The sequence below is a fragment of the Acinonyx jubatus genome, chromosome A3 (assembly GCF_027475565.1).
Source record: "Acinonyx jubatus isolate Ajub_Pintada_27869175 chromosome A3, VMU_Ajub_asm_v1.0, whole genome shotgun sequence".
In the NCBI taxonomy this organism is placed as follows: Eukaryota; Metazoa; Chordata; class Mammalia; order Carnivora; family Felidae; genus Acinonyx; species Acinonyx jubatus.
Genome location: NC_069388.1, coordinates 25,159,540 through 25,183,411, shown reverse-complemented (window position 1 = coordinate 25,183,411; position 23,872 = coordinate 25,159,540). Strand labels below are relative to the sequence as shown.

Here is a 23,872-nt window from a genome sequence, read left to right as displayed (position 1 = left end):
GCTTTGGGAGACCCCACTGACCTTGTGAGAATGACCAGATTCAGGCTGGTGTTTCTCAACCCTTGCGAAACATCTTTCATCAAGTCCAGACCTACCACCATACCCACCTACTGTTGTCACTAACCAACATGGCATCATGGGAAGATAGTCATATAGTTCAGAACTTCAAGGTTTATTGTAGGAAACCAGCAGGTGTCTTCTGGTGAGGACGTAAGGAAGGAAACATCTTCCACCTTCACAGAAGTAGAAGATCTTTGAATTTTATAAGCAGATGAATGATCATTGTGAACATCTGTCTACCTAGTCAGTGCCCTAAAGTACAGAAGAACCTTCCAGACTGGAAACCAGCAATCAGGACTTGACTGGGTTTGAGGAGAGTCCAGGCATTAGTTACTTTCAAGTCCCTTTTTGGGTAGGCATGAAGTCAATACTGAGTGTCCCCCTTGGCTGAGGTCCCAAGAATCAACCTGAATAAGGACAGGTACACACACCTGGTACCATCAGCACTGGTCCTGCTGCCCTCTGGCCATGGCACCAAACTGCATTCCTATCTGAACACACATCCACTGCCCATCTCTGAATACTATTTTCCCAGTGCTCCCTTGGACTTCTTTCTATAGCCCACAGATGGGTCTTTCCCCTCTGCTAACAACTTCAATTCCTAACTAACTAGTCTAAGACTGCCCTGGATACACAATAGTCTGACAGGCAGCCAGGTCAATCAGAACACGTTCATGACTTTTAAATAGTGATAACATTTTCACATTTTAAAAGCTCTCTCAAAAGGATGTCAGTGACAATGGCAGATTGAAGACCTCTAAAAATTCTCTCCTATGGAAAAGCCATGAGAAAGCTGGCAAAAAAAAAAAAAATTGTCAGAACCAGCTTTTTCAGAACTCTCTGAATTAACCAAAGGTTTGCAGCAATCTGGGGTGTGCTTATTCAATTAAAATTGCTGAATCTTGGTAAGGACAGTGAGCTCTGGGGCGTTTTAGTTGACCCTGGTCCCATCTCCCACTCTCCGACTTCACAGAAGACTTGAAAACCAAATGCCCACAATCTTGGTGAAAATCAGTAGCCTAGAAGCCACTGGAGACAGGCAGAACAGAATTGAAATAACTTCAAAGCCTCATTCCCATAAAATGGTCATTATTTGATCTGCCTTGTTAGTTCCCTGCAAGATCCCACTCTCAAGGCTGTCTTGACTTGACTTGACTCAGAGTTCACCTAGTTTCAACAGCCTTTCCTCCAAGGACCTTTGTCAAGATGGTAGACAGATGTGAAGACTGGGGGTTTCTAACTCTCAAGCTAGTCCACACTCAGGCTTTGGCAATTTGTCACAATTACATTTTAAGTGTTCCTCCCCAGCAGCCTCTGCTTCAGGTAAGCTGACCTCGGCTGTGATTTTATGTGTTCACCTGTCTCTCCAGATCTGGGGATGGCAGTTTACCCTATGACAGGCCTGAGAGAGTTACTGATTGTCCGTATTGAGCTCTTTTCTTACCATGAAGGTGGGAATGACAACTTCCGAGCTCTTTCATGTTGGCGCTGAGATGAGCAGTCTGGGTTTATAGTTTTCACCAGTTATGTTTGTTTCACGGGAGGATGGGCCCCCAAGCCTCCTCATACCGCCATCCGGAAAGTGAGACTTCACTGAAAGTTGTTAACCATTACTTCTTCAAATTTCTTTTCTGCACCATTCTTCTGTCATCCTGAGTCTCTCATGACATGAATGTAGATCTTTTGTGATGATCTAAACGGGCTCTATTGAGGCTCTGCTTGTTTCTTTCCGCTTTCTTTCTTCCTCTTATTCAGATTGGATCCATCTCCAATGTGTTGTTGTAGTAGACATTTTTATTTTTTTAAGTTTTTTTTAATGCTTATTTGTTTATTTCGAGAGACAGAGAGAGTGGGAGTGGGAGAGGGACAGAGAGAGGGAGAGAGAAAATTCCAAACAGGCCCCATGCTGTCAGCATAGAGCCCGATGTGGGGCTTGAACTCACAAACCATGAAATCACGACCTGAGCCAAAATCAAGAGTCAGACGCTTAACCGACTGAGCCCCCCAGGTGCCCCTAGACATTTTTAACACAATGTTAGGAGACTCTGGGTCCTGTTTAAATCCTGTGGAGAATGTTGGGGGGCAGGGCTGTTTGGTTTAGCAACTGACCCAGTGAGATTCAGCCTAAGTTAGTTTCAAGTTCCAATCTGCCTTCTGTGGGCTGTGTTCTCAAACAAGGGATTTCCTCCAATGTGTCTACTTGTAGGGCACCCCCCTTCCTGGTTCTTGGATCAGAAGGAGAGGACTTCTCTTGAAGCTTTTTGTATTCACACCTGCACACAGTGTCATGACTCACACTGCCTTTGAGTCCGGGAGGAAAGATACAGGAGGAATAAAAACTCGGGAAACTCAGCTTTGGATCATTCATTCTTTCAGTTATGACTTCCTTCTGCGGTCCACCTGCCACCATTCATCTTTCAGAATCCCCAGAGAGCTACTTCATTCACTGTATCCAGCATTTTAGTTTCATTCTGTAGGAAGGACAAGGTAGGGTCAGCTTACTCCATCCATCTCAACTCTCCAATCTGCAAACCCAATGGCTTATGGCAGATGATGGCGGACTACCAGTCAAGTACCCTCCCGGTCGCAGCATCCTACTAGAACGGCTAAATGCAGCCTCTGGTGCTTGGTGTGCAGTTATCTATCTGGAAAACGTGTTCTTCTCAGTCCTCATCAGATAATGACTTCAGAAGCAATTTGCATTCACTTGGGATAGACCACGGCACACATTCAATTTTGCTCCTGCTCTCCATCACAAGATAAAGTCTGAAGGGGTCCTCTCATGTTCATGTCCTAGCTACTATTTCTGTGTACCATGCCACCCCCAAATTAAGTGGCTTAAACAACAATACTCATTTCATGACGCTCTGTGGTTTCTGTGGGTCAGAAATTCAGGAAGACTCAGGGTGAAGTTCTGGCTCATATTCTCTGCAATCGCAGGTTTAACTTGTAATCGCTTCTTTAATCCTCCGCACAGCCCTCTGAGGTCGGTACTGTTGTGATTGGCCCCCCTTTGCAGAGGCACAGAGAAGTTGAGTCAGATCCCTGAAGTCACCAGCCAGGGCAGGTGGGGCTGGGGCAGGAGCGAGGCAACCAGACCCACAGAAGGGAGATCAGAGGAGCTGTCGCTCATTCCTCCTGGGCCTCCCCCTCCCACACCCCACTCTGCTCCCCAACACGATCCCACGGCCCTCACAGGCATTGCAAGGAGAGGCAGGAGGAAGAGCAGCAGACTCCTATTTTGCCCCTCCCCTGCTCACTTTCCATCCTCTCTCTGCGCCAGGCTCTGCTCTAGGCTTTTGGTAGCTTAATCTCATGAATCCAATAGCCCTGGAGGGTTGTGTTGTTATTGCCCCACCTCCCAGATGCAGAGCCTGAGGCACAGAGAGATGGACTCACTTGCCCGGGGACATGCACTGGTGAGTGTGGAGCCAGGATTCAAAGCCAGGCTGTCTGGCTCTGTAGGCTCTGTCTGGTCTCTGATAAATTCGCCCACAGCCCTTGCCCTTCAGCCTGTCAAAGATTGCCAGTGAGCTGGAGTTGACCTACCAGGGGGAGTGAAGACTGCAGGTCTCACCAAAACCATGAAGGCTCTGAACCACTAGGGGGCAGGAACTGGCCCCGTGAAGCCCGGGGTCCTACCCAGTGGAGATGTTCTCAGGAGGAAAGGAGGGAGGCAGGCCCTTCACAGTGACCAGCTATTCAGAGGCACGCCTGCCTTAAATGTCAGCCAGTGGGGAGGAGGAAACGGGCTTGAGTCCCTGCCCTTACAACACAGACCAGTCTCTGTTTGATGATTAATTTCAGATTTTTTTTTAGTTTTTTTTTTTTTTTTTTTTGAAGGGGGTGGAGGGCAGAGACAGGGGAAGAGAGAGAATCCCAAGCAGGTGCCACACTGTCAGTGCAGAGCTGGATGCAGGGCTTAAACTCACGAACTGGGAGTTCATGACCTGAGCTGCAATCAAGAGTCAGATGCTTAACTGACTTGAGCCACCCAGGCGCCCCCATTAATTTCAGATTTCAGCAATCTGACTTGTTCTCTCACTTTCCCTTCCCCGACTCCCTCACGAGGGCCTGGGTCTACTGCCTCTCAGACCCCTTCTCTCTCATGTCTTCATCATAAAACCTCAACAGTTTCTCTGCCACCTGCTTTCATTCCCTTTCTATTCCCAACACCCCTTTTCCTTCTTTTACTAATTATCCTCCATAGTCACATCTCAGAAATTGCTCACTCCATCAAAATTGGAATCTAAATTTTCACAGTATTCGTTACAACAAATCAAGGCAGTGCTTCTGTAACAAAGGGGCCTGACACTTCAATGAGCCCGACACAGGAAGTCTGATTCTTCATTCAGACATTCACTTCATATTCCATTTCAGGACCACCCCATCTACGGTGCACGACCCCCGCCGTCACCAGGATGGGGCAGTGAGGGTGGGCAGAGGGGCCGGATATCACTAAAGACTCGGCTGAAAGTGGTGTGGGTCACTTCCTTCATGTTCCACTGGGCAGACATTCAGAGCCCCAGTGTCCTTATCTGCAAAACCTCCATCTCAGAGGAGTTTTGTGAGGATCCAATCAGCCACTGCATGTAACACACGTACCTAGCACTATGCCTGGCATGTAGTTAGTCAGGGCTTAACATAAGCTATTAATGGGGCACCTGGGTGGCTCAGTCAGTTAAGTATCTGACTTCAGTTCCAGTCATGATCTCACTGTTTGTAGGTTCGAACCCTGCATTGGGCTCTGTGCTGACAGCACAGAGCCTGGAGCCTGCTTCAGATTCTGTGTCTCCCTCTCTCTCTGCCCCTCCCCTGCTCACTTTCCATCCTCTCTCTCTCTCTCAAAAATAAATAAACATTAAAAAAAATCAAAAAATAATAAAAATAAAAATAAATTTAAAAAAAGAAACATAAGCTATTATTATCATTCATGCCAACGATTTCCTGGAAAAGCATCTCAAGCAAATTATTTGAGCCTCACTTCATCACTGGAAAAGAGGGGAGAGGGGCCTAACAGTACCAGTGCATCATTACTGTAAACACAAAATAATGTGTACAAGACCTGGCTCAGGAAACGTTGCTGCCCTGAGTTAGCTAGTTTCAAGATCTTTCTTAAGAAATCATTGGTTTCACAGCAAATCAACCAGGATCCAAGAGTGGAAACAAGGAGAATGAGTATCAGGGTCAATCAGGGTTTGATCCGTACAGAACCACTAGGAGTGATGTATATGAGGGGGGTCTTTGTAGGGACCCCTTATCCCTACAACTCACAGAACCGTGGGAGTGGCTTAAATGGGCTCCGCTAGGCTGTTGTCTTTGTGTCTGGAGCTGGAGCTGAAGTCAGCAGGGCAGACAGACAGGAACGGAAGATGGCTGTGATGTGGGGGGATGCAAAGACAAACTGGAACGTGCATCCATGTCTCCCCACCTCCAAGCCTCCAAGTCCAAGGACGCAGGGGTGCAGAGGAGGGTTCCTGCTCCTCTGGTGAGAGCCCGGGCACTTGATAAGGCAGTGGAGTAGGAGCCAGAGGCCAAGCACTGGTCCAGACCCAGCGCCCACTTGCACGTGATTTTGGATGGAGGCAAAATAGCCTCCTCTTGAGGACGGCTCAAGATCCCACAGCCCTCTTGAGGATTAACAGCAACGTGACCTGGAGCTCAATGCGTGGCATCCTCTTCTTTGCAACTCAATCTTCTAAAGTGTGAAATGGGAGAGTCCAGAGTTCAGCTGTTGAGTCCTTGTCTCAGATGAAAACCCTTTCCCCAAAAAGGACATTGTTTTATTTGCACTATAGCTACACTTGGCTCCCTCTGTTTCCCCCTTGTATTAGTTATCTGTTGCTGCCTAACAAACTATCCCGTAACTTTGTGGCTTAAAAACATTTATTATCACATAGTTTCTGTGGGTCAAGAATATACAGAAAAGGCTTAGCTGGGGTCTTCTGGCTCAAGGTGTCTCATGAGGTTACAGTTAAGATGTTTTCCAACACTGCATCTCCCAAAGGCTTGACCAGAGCTGGACAATCCTCTCCCGAGATGATTCACACACATGGTGGTTGGCTGGAAGCCTCCGGTCCTCACCACCCAGATCTCTCCGTTGGGCTGCTGAGCATCCTCTCAACATGCCAGCGGCCTCTGCCAAAACAAGCCATCTGAGCAAGGAGGAAAGAGGGAAGCTGCAGGTTTTATGAGCTGGTCTTAAAAATCACACACCTTCATTTTCTGTCATAATCTCTTCATTAGAAGTGAGTCACTAAGGGGGCACCTGGGTGGCTCAGTCGGTTAAGCAGCCGACTTTGGCTCAGGTCATGATCTCACGGTTCGTGAGTTCGAGCCCCGCGTCGGGCTCTGTGCTAACAGCTCAGAGCCTGGAGCCTGCTTTGGATCCTGTGTCTCCCTCTCTCTCTCTCTCTCTGCCCCTCCCCCACTCATGCTTTGTCTCTCTCTCTCTGTCTCTCAAAAATAAATAAAGATTAAAAAAAAAAGTGAACCACTAAGTTGTCCCCCTTCTTAAAGGGGGCTTAAAGAATTTGTGGACACGTTTTAAAACCACTACGTCCCTCTCCATGCCAGGGGCATTGCCTTCAAGGTCCAAAGGCCCATTTTCCTGAGCAAACGAGCCTTTTCTCCTCGGATAAATTCTTCAGCCTCCACAGGAAGTAGACATGGCTGCAGTGCAAGGTATGGATTTTGTACTGTTTTGACTGTTTAATAGCAATTTTCCTTTTCACTGCATTCAAACCACATAAAAGCAGAAGTGCTCTAGTGAAGAGGTGCCTGGGTGGCTCAGTCAGTTGAGCCTCCGACTCTTAATCTCAGCACAGGTCATGATTGCACCGTTTGTGAGTTCAAGCCCCACATCGGAGTCTGCGCTGAGAGCACAGAGCTTGCTCGGGATTCTGTGTCTCCCTCTCTCTGCTCCTCCTCCCCTCACTCTGTCTCTCTCTCAAAATAAATAAACAAACTTAAAAAAAATAAAAGGAATGTTCTAGTCAAAGTGGAGATGAAGGGCCCAGTTTCAACACGTCTGCCCCCATCAGTGTCTCCTCCAGCGTCGACAGGTGCTGCCCCTGCTGTGTGAGACTCTGCACAGAGAAGGCGGTGCTGAATCACGAAGGGGGAACGTCCTTGTTCCCTTTTTCATTCTTTCCCCCCTCTTCTGATGGCAGCCAGAACAAAGTCTCGGTAGGAAGCTAGCCCGTCTTTAACACTTGGGGTGTTGTTGTGGCAAGCTCTCTGTTGAGAGAGAGACAGAGAGATGCTCCAATTCGTCTTTTTGCCACATTGTCCAGGAAAACCCAAAATGTTTTCATTTTTCTGTTTCCCTTGTGAAGCCACCATGTGGCTGCCTTTTATTTCTGAAAGTTGATGCTAGGGCATTTAACTAAAAATTGTAACGTTTCCTGTTAGAATAGATTTCTTTAAAAATAGGGAGACAATTTGAAGGAGAATATTAAATAAATAAAGGTTATGGTGGCTGGTGTGTGGCAGAAGCTGTGGAGGGGATTTGATATGTGAGTGACTATAATCTAAGGAGCTTGGGGACCCGTATTCCAGTGCGTTACTAGCCTGGCTACTGGACCCCCCCCCCTAAAGCCCCCAGGATCCTAGCCTTGCACCAGCTCGCGCTCGCATTCCTGTCCTGTGCCCACTAGATGGCGCTGTTGCAAGGCAACCTAGCAGTCATCTAGTAGATTAACATTTGTTTAGCAGTAACGAGGAGCCCAGCAACTTGCTAAGCCCTTTCAAAGCCAGATCTTATTTAATCCTCACAGAGAAGAAGCCTCTGAGGCTCAAGGTCATACAGTTTGTGAGCAGAGGATCCAGGATTCTAATCCCAGCAGTCAACCTCTAGAGCCCAAGCTCTTTGCCAGGGGTTACCAATTCATGAGCCTCTGGCCAAATCTGGTATGTTGTTTGTCATTTTTACTTTAAATTATTTTAAATACTGTTTTTTTTTTTCCAATTGGGTGTGACTGTAAATGTATTCACTATTTCCCCGAACCCTATCACACCAAACTGTCCTATGCAATTAAATGCTTAGTCCCTAAAGTACGGTTGCCAGATTTACCAATGAAAGCACTGGACATGGCACAAAAACAGACACTCAGATCCATGGAACAGAATAGAAAACCCAGAAATGGACCCACAAACGTATGGCCAACTAATCTTTGACAAAGCAGGAAAGAATAGTCAATGGAATAAAGACAGTCTCTTCAGCAAGTGGTGCTGGGAAAACTGGACAGCGACATGCAGAAGAATGAACCTGGACCACTTTCTTACACCATACACAAAAATAAACTCAAAGTGGATGAAAGACCTAAACTTAAGACAGGAAGCCATCAAAATCCTCAAGGAGAAAGCAGGCAAAAACCTCTTTGATCTTGGCCGCAGCAACTTACTCAACACGTCTCCAGAGGCAAGGGAAACAAAAGCAAAAATGAACTACTGGGACCTCATCAAAATAAAAAGCTTCTGCACGGTGAAGGAAACAATCAGCAAAACTAAAAGGCAACCGACAGAATGGGAGAAGATGTTTGCAAATGATATACCAGATAAAGGGTTAGTGTCCAAAATCTATAAAGAACTTATCAAACTCAACACCCAAAACACAAATAATCCAGTGAAGAAATAGGCAAAAGACATGAATAGACACTTCTCCAAAGAAGATATCCAGATGGCCAACTGACACATGAAAACATGCTCAATATCACTCATCATCAGGGAAATACAAATCAAAACCACAATGAGATACCACCTCACACCTGTCAGAATGGCTAACATTAACAACTCAGGCAACAACAGATGTTGGCAAGGATGCGGAGAAAGAGGATCTCTTTTGCATTGCTGGTAGGAATGCATGCTGGTACAGCCACTCTGGGAAACAGTATGGAGGTTCCTCAAAAAATTAAAAATAGAACTACCCTACGACCCAGCAATTGCACTACTAGGTATTTATCCAAAGAATATAGTGTGCTGTTTCCAAGGGACACATGCACCCCCATGTTTATAGCAGCACTATCAACAATAGCCAAAGTATGGAAAGAGCCCAAATGTCCATTGATGGATGAATGGATAAAGAAGATGTGGTATATCTATACAATGGAGTATTACTCAGCAATCAAAAAGAATGAAATCTTGCCATTTGCAACTACATAGATGGAACTGGAGGGTATTATGCTAAGTGAAATTAGTCAGTCAGAGAAAGACAAATATCCTATGACTTCACTCATATGAGGACTTTAAGATACAAAACAGATAAACATAAGGGAAGGGAAGCAAAAATAATATAAAAACAGGGAGGGGGCAAAATAGAAGAGACTCATAAATATGGAGAACACACTGAGGGTTACTGGAGGGGTTGTGGGAGGGGGGGTGGGCTAAATGGGTAAGGGGCATTAAGGAATCTACTCCTGAAATCATTGTTGCACTATATGCTAACTAACTTGGATGTAAGTTTAAAAAAAATTTTTTTTAAATAAATAAAAGCACCAGACACCCAGTTAAGTTTGAATTTCAGTAAACAATGAATAATTTTTAGTGTAAGTATGTCCCAAATATGGCAAGAAATATACCTAAACTGATACATTATTCATCTAAAGTTCAAATTTAAGTAAGCTTCCTGCATATTTTCTGGCCAGAATAATTAAATGACTGCTTATATTTTTTTCTGGCAACCTTGCCCTACTAGTATTTGCATTTATAACTCCTGCCCTGTACTTCTTCCCCCACAGAGGGGAATATTTATTGAGCATCTACTATGCTAGTTTGGAGTGGGGTCTGGAGCAATAAAAAGGCTCTGCAGTGCTGTTGCTGGAACCATGTGACCAGGCTGACCTCATGGTACTAGAAGTATCTGTGATAGAGAAAGAAACCATGTGGAGTGTCTGACACATCCCACTAAGGGAGTCACAGAGAAGCCTGCTAGAATTCCGGGTCAAGGCCATGCCATCTTCAGCTGTGATCCGTATACTATTGAAAAAGTGGCTCCTGGGGGCGCCCAAGTGGTTCAGTCGATTAAGCATCCGACTTAGGCTCAGGTCATGATCTCGCAGTTCATGGGCTCGAGACCCACACCGGACTCTGTGCTGGTGGTGTGGGGTCTGCTTAGGATTCTCTCTCTCTCTCTCTCTTTGTCCCTTCCCCACTTACACACTCTCTCTCAAAATAAATAAAAGAGAAAAGAGAAGACAGAAGGGAAGGGAAAGGGAAAGGGAAGGAAGAGAAGGGAAGGGAAAGGGAAAGGGAAAGGGAAAGGGAAAGGGAAAGGGAAAGGGAAAGGGAAAGGGAAAGGGAAAGGGAAAGGAAAGGAAGGGAAGGGAATGGGAAAAGAAAAACAGCTCCTGACATGTAACTGAGCGCTGGTAGAAAAGAAGCACCTGACCGTAGGGCATCAGTTGACTATGAGACCAGAACTGAACATGCACTAGGCACATTATCCACCAAGTCATAAAGTCAGGCAGGACCAGCAGCGATCCATGACCAGACAGAAGCAGTATGTCTAGTTTGGGCTTCAGAAGATCCAGCGGGCATAAGTAAGCAGCATGACCCAGACCCTCCATGTCACCTACGTCACCTCCTAGTACTGCGCTGACACTCCTCCCTCAGTTCACACCGATGGCCATGGGAGGCCATAGCAGGCATTCCCCATAACCAGCTGATGGAGGAGAGAAAACCCAGCGCTCACCATAGTCTCGCTCAGGGGTGACCTTGGAAGAGCAGTGAGAGGAAATCCTCTCAGCAGGCTAAGCTTCAGGCAGCACACTTTGTCATCCACTTTGAGAAAAGAGAAAAATGACTGAATATTTAGTGTCACGGGCTGAAGCAAGTGACTTAATAGTTTAGTCAGGGATCTGGAAGAGATAAAGATGTAAAGACTGGGGACACCGAGGCTGATCTAGTTAACTGCCACTGAATATACAACCTGCTAACAACAGGGACCAACACTGCGTTCCTGATATGGTACCATCCATTCAGGTGACCAGCCCACCACTTGGACCAGCAGAAGTGGGGCAGATCGGGGTAATTTCGAACGGACAGTAGAGGAGGGGGATAATGAGTATCAGTTAAGGCCCCATAGTCAACTATGTCTGGTTAGTGTTGTGAGTTTCCCATGGGTCATGATACATCAGTTTGCTAGAGCAACCATAACAAAATAGTACAGACTTGGTGGCTTAAACTACAAAATTCATCTTCTCACGGTTCTGGGAGTCCAAGATCAAGGTGCCGGCAGGATTGGTTTCCCCTTAGGCCTCTCCCCATGACTTGCAGAGGGCTGCCCTCTTGCCACAGCCTCACTCGGTCATCCCTCTGTGCACACGTGCCCCTGACACCTGTGTGTGTCCTAATCACCTCTTTCTTTCTTTTTTTTTTAATTTTTTAACGTTTATTTATCTTTGAGATAGAGAGAGACAGAGCACGAATGGGGGAGGGTCAGAGAGAGGGAGACACAGAATCCAAAACAGGCTCCAGGCTCTGAGTTGTCAGCACAGAGCCCGATGCGGGGCTCGAACCCACGGACCGCGAGATCATGACCTGAGCCGAAGTTGGCCGCCCAACTGACTGAGCCACCCAGGTGCCCCATCACCTCTTTCTATAAGGACACCAGTGAGACTGGGTCGGGGCCACCCTATGGCCTCGTTTTAACTTAATCACCTGTCTAAAGGCACTATCTCCAGATATGATCACAGTCTGAGGTACTTGGGGTTAGAGCTTCAACACATGAATTAGGCGGCACACATTTCAGCCCATAACAATGATCACCCAGAATTCTGTGAGCAGCTGTGCATGGATACAGTGAACATAGAATGACAAGCGTAGCAAACTGAGCAGTGTACGGGGTGGACTGTGGACACTGGCACGGCCCCGCCCGGATCCTCTTTACAGGGCGCCAACCCCCAGTCACTGTCGGGGTTGGCTACTGACAGCGCCCCCTTCTCTAGAGAATTGCCTTCAGACAGGAGCAGTCAATGACTGATACGAGGGTCAAAAAGGTCAGCCCCCGGGCCTCAAGGTGGAACAGCTCAGCGGTGTGCTTTATGCTTCCTTTCCTAAGGGCAAGCACAGCTGCAGTAGAAATAGCTGGAAGGGGCCATGGAGGCAGTGAGGAGGGAGTGTGGGTGAGACGCCCATGGCTGGAGATAAGGGGGGGAAAGCTATGGAATGATACACCCTATGAGATGAAATACTAAAACTGTTATGTGTTGATGTGCAAAAATCTCCAACGCACGTTAATGAGGGATGAGGGGAACAAGGTGCAAACGCAATGTACTTTGTGATCGTTGTAAAAGGAGAGGTCCTTTCTGGAAGCACAGACAAGGAAGTGTTTCTAGTGATTACAACTCCAGGCAGGGGGCGCCTGGGTGGCTCAGTCGGTTAAGCGTCACTTCGGCTCAGGTCATGATCTCACAGTCCGTGAGTTCGAGCCCCGCGTCGGGCTCTGTGCTGACAGCTCAGAGCCTGGAGCCTGTTTCGGATTCTGTGTCTCCCCCTCTCTCTGCCCCTCCCCTGCTCACACTCTGCCTCTCTGCCTCTCTCTCTCTCTCTCTCAAAAATAAATAAACATTTTAAAAAATATTAAAACTCCAGGCAGGGGCACCTGGGGGGCTCAGTCAGTTGAGCATCTGACTCTTGATTTCAGCTCAGGTCATGATCCCAGGGTTGTGGGATAGAGCCACACATCGAGCTCTATGCTGAGCTTGGAACCTGCCTCAGATTCTCTCTCTCTCTCCCTCTGCCCCTCTTCCCAGCTGTCTCTCACTCTCTCTAAAAATGAAAAAAAAAAAAAAAAAGAAAAAGAAAAAGAAACCCTCCAGGCAGTATAGTGGGTTGAGGGTGAGGAGACTATTTGTCTGTGTTTCACTCAGTATCCTTTGTACTGGTGGAATATCATCCCGTTCATGTATGACTTGTCCCTCAACATTTCATTGTTACAAAAATATTCAAACATACAGGAAATTTGAAATAATTGCATAATAAGCACCTCTAGCCCTACTACCTGGTTTCAATAATTAATGGTTTTCTATGCTTGCCCTATCACGTGTCTGTCTATCCATCGTTTCATCCATCCAAGAATCTTGTTTTTTGATGCATTTCAGAGTAAACTGCAGATAGCAGTTCACTTTACCTCTAAACACTTCAGGACTCATTTCTTTAACTACAGAGTTCAATATTTGCTTATGTTTTTTAACTTTAAGATAAAAGTTATACAGCTTGAAATGCACAAATCCTTAAGTCTATCTACATATCTTCTTTATACCTGTTTCTTAAACTTTTTAAAAAAGAGTACGAGTACCCATTGATCTGCTTCCAGTCAGCGCGTATTGAGCCCCTACTGTCTGCCACACAGTGTGGCAGTCTGCTGGGGCGACGTGGTGGCCGTGACAAAGTCACAGTTCCCATGAGCTCACTGTCCAGGGTTGGGGGGACAGACAAGAAGCACATCAATGAATAAGTAAAAAGGACCATTGATGGCTGTGATGGGGGCTAAGAAGGCCAGAAAGTGAGGGTCTGTGATGGAGAGAGATTGGGGCTGTGGATGGGCAGTGCAGGAAGAAAATGCAAGAAGACCCATCCAAGGAGGGGACATCTGAGCAGATGCCCAAGCGGTGAGAAGGTGCGCAGACATTTTCCAGCTTTGATGCATTCGTGGCTGTTTTCCGGAGCAGGTCTCCTCATCTCTCTAGGCCCCCACGTTTCTCGCCTGTGTCACAGGGATGGTAACACCTCTCCCTCCCACAGGGGAGTGGTGAGGATTAAATGAGGGAGTCGATGTGCCCAGCACAGGTGAGCATGTGGCAACTGTCAGCAGCCGTGCCGTTACCACGGCCGCCTCTGTCAATGCCGTGAAATGTGTCCCGAGCTCCTAGTATGTGCGGACTCTGTGCTGGGTGCTGGAAACACGGCAATGGGTCAGACGGGTGTCTCTGCTCAGGGAATTCCCAGTCTAGAGGGTGAGGCAGTTACAGAGCGGGGTAATCAAAGCTGCAGGAGAAATAGCTGGAAAGGACCTTCGTGGCACTACGGAGGAAATGACTTCCTCTGAGTGACATGTCCAGGAAGGTTGCACGAAGGCGGTGACACGTATGGTGAGTCTAAAAAGATTACTGGGAGGTGGTCAGATGAGCAAGGGCAGGAGCACATTCTAGGCTGAAGAACCAGCCGTGAAAAAAGCAGAGAAAGAATGAACTGACCGGATGTGTGAAGGAAAAACACACGCTCAGGTGAATATGGTAGGAAAGTTAAAGGGGAGGCTGGACAGAGAAGGGCTGGACCTTGGAGGACGCAGAGCCAAGGCTGAGAGCTGGACTTCCTCCTGAGCGCCATACCGAGCCAGGGGCACGCTTCATGGAAAGATGGCATCAGCACACCCACCAGAAAGATTAAAATTGAAAGGAAGAGACACCACCATACGTCGGTGCCAGAGTGGAGGGACAAGAGTGCTCATACTCTGCGGGTACAAATGGAAACTGGCACAAACGTTGTGGGGAGGGATGATGGGTCTGGCTATGTGTACTGTGCAGACAGGAAATGCAGCTCTGCGATGCCCCCTCCCCCCCACTTCAGATGGGTCTGCTGGTTCGCCTCTCTCGTCTCCTGGAGGACTGGGTGACTTAGTAGTAAATGTTAGCACAGGAACCCAATCCACATGGGTGACTTCGAGTGAGGTGCCTGATGGGTCCCCCTGCTCCCCTCCCGGGCCCCAGGAAGTCAAGATAAGCAAAGCACAAGACGCTGTCAATCCACAGAGATTGCAAGGCCAGAAAAGGTGCAAAGAACTCACTTCATCTGGGTGTTAGAGCCTCTGCTAGTGCCAGTGAACACAACTGCCTCACGGGGGTAAGATATTTGTGATCCGGCTCACGCACACTCAGAAAGTGCTCCAAAGCACTCTTTGATACGTGATAGATAACCTGGTGCAGCTTTTCCAGAAGTGGAGCTGCCTCTCACACCATCAGCGAGCATGAGAAAGTGTTTCACCTTCCTATTCTTTCTCCACCCTTCCAATACAAAGGGCTCAGCAGAACACTAGTTCAACACCTCTCCAAACACTGGATTCTCTCCAGGTGCCTCGAGCGGGCAACATGGCTAGCCAGAGTTCCACCATGTGTTTCTGCTTGTTTTCACCGTGACCTTAGAAAAAATATCTCGCCTCTCGTAAAGGGACTCATCCGAACCTTATCTGAAAAATGAGGATAAAACAGTACCCACCTCCAGGCATCAGCGTGGGGTTAAATGGTCCCATTTAATAATGCAAGCAAAGGGCGCGTAAGTGCTCACTAAGCTTAGTTATAGCGTCTAATACCCACTGTGACCGCTAAGGTCGTGTTGTCACCTCTGATTTATGGGAAGCAGTATTGTTTTCTCACTTTGGGTAATGTTATGCAATTTACGTAAGAAATAGAAAATCAAATGTATTTAAGTTTTCAAACGTGACTCCACTTACCTGAATGCACATTGAATAGATAGTGATCCCAGGCATTGGCAGACATTGCAAACCGTAAAGGCAGATGTGGCAGGCAGGTAAGGACAGCACCCCAACAACAGGCGTGCGGGAGGTGGTGGCTAAAAGACTGAGTGCCAGTTTCGGAGTCAGATGGACCAGAGTTCAGATCCTGGCCTCTTATCCGGGGAGCTGTGTGACCTTGAGCAAGTCAACCCTCCTTTCCGCACCTCCAATCCCTTATCTGTACAACGAGGGGAGGAGAGTGAACTGGCTGGCCGGAGGCTCAGTCTGGCAGGCAGTAAGCACTCAGAAATGGTAGGGCCATTCCTATTCTGTACCTCAGACAAGCCCTCCTTCCATACATAATCAGCCCCCAAAATTGCATTGCAAAGAAAGGAAACGTGTGAAATTCGGAAGCAGAACAAGGGGAGATTTGCCTGGTGTGTGTGGGGGGGGGGGGTGTTAGGGGAGGGCATCTAGTTCCCCGAGGGGCTAAAACCACTCAAACCCTCCTGCAGCTCTGATGGTTTGAGCATTCCATACCTGTTTCTTATTTTTGATCTCTGTCCTCATGACTGAGACAAGTGAGTGCTGTGTTTTTATATTTCCTTGTCCATTTCTGGCTCACTCTCTCTCTCTCTCCAGGAGAATGTGAGCCCGGGAAGGCAGGGGGCACAGTCTGTTTGCTCCCTGCTTCGCCCAAAGCACCCAGAATTGTGTCCACACACAAAGGGTGTGAAATACAACTAGCTGACCAGCCCACTGACCTGCTGGCTGACTGTGTCTGTCTGTCCCACCAGTCCTGAGCTACTAAAGAGAATGAGGGAGGGGCACCTGGGTGGCTCAGTTGGTTGTGTCTGACTTTGGCTCGGGCCATGATCTCACAGTTCGTGGGTTCAGGCCCCACATCAGGCTCTGTGCTGACAGCCCAGAGCCTGGAGCCTGTTTCAGATTCCGTGTCTCCCTCTCTCTGCCCCTCCCCTGCTCGTGCTCTGTCTCTGTCTCTTTCTCTCTCTCTCAAAAATAGACATTTAAAAAAATTTTAAAGAGAGAGAATGAGGGAGTCAGGAAGCAATATTGCAGATAGACCCCTAACCTGCACAGGCCCACACACACATAACAAGTCTCCAGCTCCCAGGTACCTCCCCAGGTCTGCCCAGGGGGGCCTTCCCACCTCCTGACCTGGTCACCCCTGAGAGGCTGCCTCTAAGGGTGACCATTTGGGAGGTCATGAGGCTGAACCTCTGAGGCCCTGAAACTGAGGCTCCCCACTTGGAGCCTCAGCTGCTCTCAGAGGCCTGATCCAGGAACCCCCACTTTCCAGCTCACACACATATCACACACCCAGACACTGTTTCTAAAGACAGACTCCAAAGGACAGTCCTCATAACAACTCCCAGCTTGTAAAACCACTTAGTTTTTCCAGTTACAGCTACACAATGTCAACAATAACGACTAAAATAATCTTCACAGAAATCTTCAAATTAAGAGCGCCCTCACGCAGCCCCAGCTGGGCTTTAAGGAAGCACTTGCCACAGCCACTGTCGTCTGCGTGTAAAAGAGTTAACGGGGTGCCAGAACAGGGCCTGGACAGGGAGCGAGTGCTCATATGCTTGGGTGGTTCCTTTCAAGGTCCACAACTGAGCCAGCAAGTCAGTCATTGCTCAGGGACGAGGGCAGGGCTCCAGCCCCTCCTGGCGGCACTTTGGCCAAGGCCACCCGTGGGTAGCTGGGAGGGGGGAGGGGGGTCGGTGGGGGATCGCCTCTCAAAGTGCCAACACCTGTGCTCTCCACAGGGCTCCCCCAGCTCCCTCCTGGGCCTCTGAGTTGGCAAGAGATGGACAGAGACAGGGACAGAGAGAGGCAGAGGAAAGAGGACAGAAAAAAGAGGCCAAAATGTACAGAAACCAGCTTGTGTGTGACAGAGAGAGAGGGGCCTCAAGACAGCTGAGGCCAGGGTGTTCAGACAAGCAGGGTCCTAGAGGCCTGGTTTCGGAGGTCACACCAGACTGGCCCCTGCCTGAGGGAGGCTCCAGGGTGTGCCAAGGGGCAACCAGGACCCCAGCCCCACTTCACCTCCAACCTGTGGTCTAGTTTCTGGTGCAGATGGCCCAGCCTGCTTCCCTACCACCTACTCTGTTCCGTCACAAGACTTAGATGAGACCCCCAGAGTCTCTCTTTCCAAAACCCACCTCCTTCGTTTGCCCCTCCTCCTGGAAAGCCCTCCTCTCCTAGCCCTCATTATCAGCCTCTTACCATTATCCCCGAAGCCCAGATCAAATGTTACCCCTTCCGTGAAGCCTTCTCTGATCTAACCTCGTCCCCAGTCAGGCAGCGCATGCCCTCTGAGCTGTTGGCAACTGTCACATTCTAGGTGCACGTGGACCCCCCTCACAGCGCTGATCACCTCCCTCCTCTACCCTTTGACACCCTTTGCCTGTGCCCCACACTCTGGCCCTGATGACACGTCCTGTGTTGACCTCCATCACAGCACCCGGTGCAGTGGGCCTGGTCTCACCTCAGTTACTGCACTATCACCGTGGGCTTCCCCTTCTAAGGGCACTTACCAACACCTAGCTGACCTCTACCCTGTCCCACGCTGCCCGAGTTGGGGAAAGTCACCACGCTTATCCCTCTGCCTGCATTGACCCTGATCATGACCCAAAGCCTGACCTCTCCGTCCCTGTGGGACACACCCACTGTGTGTCCCCCACCTTGTGTGGACCCCCACCTTGACTGTGAGCCCTACAAGGGCAGGGCATATCTGGTCTTTGTCTCCCTGGGAAGAGTTAGAAGTCTGGCTTAGCCAATGCTTGTTTGCACTGAATCTATTCCCGTCCCACAAAAGAGGGATTACGCCCGTGAAGTTTCAGTGGTGGTTCCGGGACTGGCGTGACTGGGCTTTTGTTGGAACGGCTATCTATCCATCTGTCTATCTGCCGGCCCGTCTGCCACCCATGTCTCCCTGAAATCCTGGGTGGTGGGGGCTGTGGGTGACGCTGGGAAAGGAATGAGACTTCCTCCACTCCCCTGTTCTCCACCCAACCTTTATTTACTCATTTTCAAGCCATTTCATGGGGCTGTTTGCTGATCCAAAAAAATGTATTCAGTGTGAAAATGTTCTCAATTCTGAAAACACAAGGAAGGTGGTACAAGTCACCTGTGATGACACTTCCAAGAAATGAACACTGTTACCATTTTGGTGAGTTTCCTTCCAGTATTTTTTCTAGATGAAAAAAAAATTTTTTTTTCTAAAAAACAGAAGTAACTTTCTAAAATAAACAATTTATTTGATGAGTCCCCTGTTGCTGGACATTTAAGCTGGTCCCCCCTTAGGGCTGTTGTACATAATGCTGTGCTGGGCCGCCTAACAGTTCCTTTGGCCCACACCACTGGACAGGTCCCTCAGACAGAACCCACACTGGCCCTGGGTCAACGGGAGTGAGCCTTCCTGAGAACAGACGTGTCCTCCGGAACAGGCCGTTCCTCCCTGCTAATTCAGTGAACCCCCTCTGCCATAAGCAAAGGCTGCCTGAGCCAGTCTGACCTCCAGCATCAAGAAGCCCGGCGTCCTCACCTGACAGCTGGGGAGGCTAAGGCCCAGAGAGAAGAACTGACGTGTCCAAAAGCATCAGCAAACTCCATGTTGTCTGCATGTTTTCTCTCCGCTCTGTTATCTCCTTGATGTTCTACAAGGAACCACAAAATCTTCAACCAGAACGCAGGTGGCACTCGGCAAGAGCAACACGTCGATATGGCTCGTGGCCACACTGTGAGTCCGTCATCACGCTCTTCCGCTGAGTCCAGACCCCCGAGGACTGCAACAGCCGTTACCAGGCAATGGGATGGGCGCAAGAGGTGAAATCTTTCTGCCACTCTCATGGTACCTTTGGTGCCAACAAAGCCCTTTTAAATTGAGGACCCGAGCCCACTCAGGAGAGCTTTGAAGGAGACTTCCATCTTGCCTTCCAAGATGGTAACAGTGTGTAAGTCCTCCGGATTTTCATCTGTCCAGCCCAGCCATGTCCTCACAGACTCTGGTTCTCCACAGGACCATGGACTCCTCAGAAAAGGATGTCCCTGTCCCAGCTGGAGGTGATGGGGTCAGCTGGGACAAAGGGACATGTCATAGGCTCCAGAGTCACACAGAACTGGGTCCAAATCCTGGGTCCACATTTTATGGCTGTGGGACCCTGGGCACGTCACTTCCCTTCTCCAAGGACCTCGCTCGTCTGGAAAATGGAGGTGTTAATCCCGTGGGTGTTATCCTTTCTGGGCCTCAGTTTGGTGATCTATAGAATGGAAGTGGTCTTTTCTACTTTGACACTTTGCTGTGGCTGTGTGTCCAGCTTTCGGTATCTTTGATTTCACACTCTCTCCCCACCCCTAAACCAAGGCTTCTATGGACTGGCTTGGTACAGACAGGGGAGAGAGGCTCATGTGCGCGCTCTCTCTCTCTCTCTCTCTCTCTCTCTCTCTCACACACACACACACACACACACACACACACACACACACAACCTGTTCCCTTTCTCTCTGGCTCCATCCAGGGATGGAGCACAGTCAGAAAAGAGAGGAAAAGGGGGCAGGTTTCCCTTGGCTGTTAGTACTGCAAGATGGCTCTCTCATCTCTAGGGAGGCAAAAAATGTTTCGAGCTCTCATGGGCACCTTCTTGAGGGCATTTTCAAGCCTCCCTGCCAGGCCTCTTGAGCTGCAACCCCAGACAAGGGCAGAGCCCCGCCAGTGGCTGACCACCCTTCATGCCACCCCCAGCCCCTGGCTCTCTAGAATCCTTTCTGCACCTGTCCAGGAGATGGTGTTGCAAAGGACTTAAACCAACCCCAAACTAGACCGCTGTCCTGCAGGGTCCTTGGAAAAGCATACACACAAGCTTTGACTCTGTCCAGAGCCAGAATTTTCCTCAGAAGCCACTCTGCCCACTGTGACAGCAGCTCACAGCCTCTTTCTCTCAGGCAGAAGATAGAAACCAGGCCACTGCATGTCCCCTGGACCCCTACCTGGTCCCTGGAAAGCCCCCTCCCTCTAGGCCCGCAATAGGGGCAGATGCCCCTCTCTCCTCACCGGGAGAGTGGGAAGAGGGACCACAGCTGTAGCTGTCTCATAAGAAATACCCTCACAGACTCATAAATATGGAGATCAAACTGAGGGTTACTGGAGGGGATGTGGGAGCGGGGATGGGCTAAATGGGTAAGGGGCACTAAGGAATCTACTCCAGAAATCACTGTTCCACTATATGCTAACTAATTTCGGTGGAAATTTTAAAAAATAAAAAATTAAAATTAAAGAAAAAAAAAAGAAAGAAATACCCTCACAGGGTGCCTGGGTGGCTCAGTCGGTTGAGCGTCCGACTTTGGCTCAGGTCATGATCTCGCCGTCTGTGAGTTCGAGCCCCGCGTCGGGCTCTGTGCTGACAGCTCAGAGCCTGGAGCCTGCTTCGGATTCTGTGCCTTGCTCTCTCTCTGCCCCTCCCCTGCTCACACTCTGTCTCTCTCTGTCTCAAAAATAAATAAATAAAAACATTTAGAAAAAATTTTTTGAATAAAAAAAAAAGAAATATCCTCACAGACCTTCCTTCTTTGCCCTCATGATTCTTTATCACCTTGATCTGGGTCAGAAGCCTCCACATGGCAGAACCAAGGGTGGTGCGACCGGTTCTTGGCTATCGGCTTGCACTGTGTTCTGGCCCCTTTTCTTAGTATGTGGCATCATCCGTGGAACGATGGTGCTAGTTTGCAGACCTAAGTACCGGTGGGGACACCCATCAGTGAGCAGTGAGAGAGAAGAGCAAAAAGACCCCTACCTTAGCAAGGGTGGCCAGGTAAGGAGGCCTTTCCAAGGAGGGGACACTGAAGCTGAGGCTTGGGGAATGAGAGGGAGCCAAGCTGGGAGAAGAGCACTCCTGGGAGAGGGCTCAGCATGTGCAAAGGCCCTGAGGTAGGAGTGAGAGGAGAGAGAAGCAAAGTGATGAGCGATGAGCCCTGAGAGGCGGGCTGCAGCCAACCAGGTGGGACCTTGTCAAGCTTGGATTTTCTTGTAAGAGCCACAGAGGCCTTTGGCGGGGGGGGGGGGGGGGGGGGGAGCTGTTAATAAGCACAGATGTGGCAAAATCTGAGTAATTTTTTAAAAGCTAACTCAGGCTGCTGGGTGGAAATTGGATTTTGGTGGGGTTGGGGGGGACTAGGGGTGGGAAGAGGGAGACCAGAGAGGAGACTGGAATGAATTAGTGAATGCATAGATGGGTGGATGGATAAAGTGGACATCTCTCAAGGCAGAAGAGGATCCAAATCCCAAGAGAGTAAATAATTTGTACTTTGGGGGCTCCCGGGAGGATATCGGTCCAGGTGGGGCAACAGTCGGGCAGCTCTATGCAGATCTTGCCTTCTGAATTAGGCCTTGAAGATCAGTGACGTTAATATTCCAACAATAATAACAGCATTTACCATTTACTGAATTCTCTGATGTTCCAAGAATGTGTGACTGTCAAAACAGTCCTAATTTACAACTGAGGAAACAGAGGCTCACAGAGGGAAGCAATTTTCCCGTGGCCTCACAGTTGATGAACCCAAGAGCAAGGATTGAACCACATCTGTCAAACTCCAAAGGCTTTCCCCTGTCCTGCTGCCCAGATGGGGCAAGATGGACCTTTGAGGGAATGGACCAGGCATTCCAGGAACAGGACACAGCACAAGCAAAGGCCTGGGAGCTGGAAAGAGGTGAGAGCGGGACAGAAAGGCCGTCAGCAGTCTGATGGGAGCGCTGAGCGGCACTGAGCACAGGGCCATGCCGGCCCTGGGCTCCAAGGTGTGTCAGGCCAACAGAGAGGAGTCGTGCATGGTGACTCCAGTGAGTGTATCAGAGCCAAGAGGCAGGAAGCAGGAGCTAAGGCAGGCCCAGGCCCTGGCACTGGACGCAGGCCTCCCACAGAGGGGCATTGTTCACAGGCAGCAAGCATGACCAGCCGAGGAGCACAAGAGGCAGCACTTGGCTCTCTGGAGACGCGCCCAAGGGACTGGCAAGACCCCTCCAGGAGGCCTCCCTTACTCCCAAAACGTCTCGTCTTTGGGTGTTTGGCACATTTGCACACACGGCAGGATAGCAAATGCTCTTGCCTTTTTCCCCTTAACAACTCCAGGAGGGGGAGAGGGGCCAGGGCCAGGCCACCCACACACTGAGGGGCCTCGGGGCATTCACTGCCGCTCTCTTGTCCCCCTGCAAGATTCAGCAATGGCCCTCTCAGCTCTGAGCCACAAGCCACAAATCGAAGCAGGGCAGCAAGGATGCCTCCCCAGATCACGTCAAAAGGCCGTGTTCACATCCCGCCCTCCCGACACTGGCCTGGAGTCACTTGGGGAAAGGACAGTGGGTGGAAAGAGCTTGTGGTCTGGACTAGGTAGACTGGACTCCAGTCCCAGCTCTGGCAGCCCTGGCCATGGGACCTGGAGCAAGTCACCCACCTCCCTGAGCCTCAGGTGCCCTTGGTGAGCCCGGGGCTGCCGACACCCGTCTGAGTGCCCGCAGGTTAAATGAGGCAAGGTTTGTACCCAGGCGGTGGGTGATAGGGGTCCTGTGGGACCATGGCTTTGTTCCCTCGGTTCGCAGGCATGCCTCATTACTCATTCGTTCCACACATGTTCGCGGAGATTCCTGAAGGCGGATGCAAGGCACAGTGGGTATAATCATTGCCCAGTGAATCACTGAAAGTACTTGCTAAGTGCTACATGAGCATGCACCTCAGTTCACGCTCTCAGCAGCCTGTGTGGGAGGTGCTACTATATCATCCCCACCTTATCGATGAGGACACTGAGGCCCAGAGAGGTGAAGTACTTTCCCCAGGGTCACACAGCAAAGAAAGGCCCATCCTATTACAAGCAGTGATAAGATAGCAACAACCACTCACATTTATTGAGCACGTACTCTGTGCCAGGACCTACGCTCTGAGCCATGTCCACTGTGCTCCTCTCAGCATACTAGTATGTGGGTGCTACTATTGTTCCCATTTCACAGATGAAAAGCTGAGACTTGGAGAAGTTAGGGGATGTCCCCCAAATCACATATCATGGAAATGGCGGAGCTAGGACTCGGACCCAGACTGTCCTCAGGACCTTTTATATCTGCCAAGCTGTAGAGACATCCCCAGATAGGTTTTGAAGTCAGAGTTCTGGCTGAATCCTGGCTCTGCCATTTGCTGACTGTGTGAGGCAGGTTCCTCCGTGGTGACGTTGTGATAATGGTACTGATCCTGGTGGGGACGAGGCTCCATTGACACGACCAATGTAAAGCCTAGGGTGGCACCTGCCATGTTGTAGGCGCTTAATACATCATCACTGCTACCGTTCTCATCA

At 49.3% G+C, this 23,872-nt stretch overlaps 1 protein-coding gene across 2 annotated transcripts in view; it reads right to left on the bottom strand.

Annotated features, from left to right (window-relative positions):
- The window catches only part of CDK5RAP1 (CDK5 regulatory subunit associated protein 1), a 194,940-nt gene that overhangs the window by 49,374 nt on the left and 121,694 nt on the right, over window positions 1–23,872 (bottom strand). The window lies entirely within an intron of this gene.